The sequence below is a fragment of the Lepidothrix coronata genome, unplaced genomic scaffold (genome assembly GCF_001604755.1).
Source record: "Lepidothrix coronata isolate B3197 unplaced genomic scaffold, Lepidothrix_coronata-1.0 Scaffold373, whole genome shotgun sequence".
In the NCBI taxonomy this organism is placed as follows: Eukaryota; Metazoa; Chordata; class Aves; order Passeriformes; family Pipridae; genus Lepidothrix; species Lepidothrix coronata.
Genome location: NW_016690553.1, coordinates 196,972 through 198,148, shown reverse-complemented (window position 1 = coordinate 198,148; position 1,177 = coordinate 196,972). Strand labels below are relative to the sequence as shown.

The following is a 1,177-nucleotide window of genomic DNA, read 5'->3' as shown; positions in this document are numbered from 1 at the left end:
GGCCCAGGCGGCACCAGGAGTTCCTGGAGTTCCTGAGGGGAGAGCCTCAAGCCAACAAAGGATTAGGACGAGCATTTGAAACTTTTAAATTTTCAACTTTAATATGTATATCCCCTGGAAGATGGGGAGTTGGACAAGGCCTACTGGGGCAACAAGGACACACTCAAGGCTATCTATTCAAAGGATCTACCAGCACTCAAAAGTTATCACTGTCCTTCTGTCAGGGGGAACTCAGCAAACTCTCTTTGCCAAGAGCCTCCAGGAGGATTTCCAGCTTTTATAGCCCTCTTTTAACTATTTTTCCCATCACTGTGGCTGGGACTGTCACCTGCCCTACAGGGGGAACAGCCCACAAAGTTCACTGGCAGGGATGCCATTAACTCAAAGTCCCTTCTCAGGGGTCACTGCACACCTTGGCCTTTCTTTGCCCTCCCCACCAAACATGCTTCCAACAGTTCTGACACATCTGGCAGACAGAGCTCTCCTCAGGGAAGGCTTCAGCTGCTTAAAAGCTGCCCTTGCACCATCTAGCCAAGGAAACAAATTCTTACAGACTGTTGGAAAAGATGGCATAACAGTCTTACCACACACCCAGAGGGAGCAATCCAGAGTCCAGCCCGTCCCACCATTCCCAGGAAGGCAGTTCATGGGTTGTCTGGGGCTCAGGCAGGAGTCAAGTGGCTTCTTTGCTTCCTTCCCGCTGTCCAGATTTTCTCCTGCAAAAGCAAAGGTTTCTTGGCTTTCCTTGCTCAATCAGATGCAGCAAAGGGCATCTCGTCAATCTAATCCTGGAAACTACTCCAGGTTGTCATTTCAGGGGGTTCTCTCAGGTCCTGCACTAATCAATCACCTTGGCCATTGGTTTTCTTGGCAGGTTCTTGCATTCACCTTCTACAAACAAACCAGGAGGAGCAAATTCAGCTGTTCCTGCAACCAATCCAAGCTGGAATTCTGATTTTAAAGGATACTGGCTTGGCCTTACCAGTACAGATCCCACATCAGGGGTAATACCTACAGGTTCTGCCCTCTTCCACTCTCTTGGTGTTGACTGGCCCACACCTCAGGAACAACTGCAGCTGCCACTTCAGTGGGGACCTTGCTGCTGACAGGAGTTATTCCCTGCACAACAAGAGCTGCTGCTTGGACACATTTAGGTTCAGCAATTACAGTTTCAATA

The 1,177-nt window shown here is 49.4% G+C and overlaps 1 long non-coding RNA gene across 3 annotated transcripts in view; it reads right to left on the bottom strand.

The window, feature by feature from the left end:
- The window catches only part of LOC108509578, a 6,229-nt gene continuing 5,052 nt past the window's right edge, over positions 1 to 1,177 (bottom strand). For 2 of the 3 annotated variants that reach the window (XR_001878649.1, XR_001878647.1), the window contains 2 exons: positions 585 to 891; positions 1 to 45 (listed from right to left, as the gene is read on the bottom strand). This is a non-coding gene — a long non-coding RNA (uncharacterized LOC108509578). The remainder of the gene's footprint in view (positions 46 to 584; positions 892 to 1,177) is intronic. The other variant, XR_001878648.1, reaches the window with a different exon arrangement.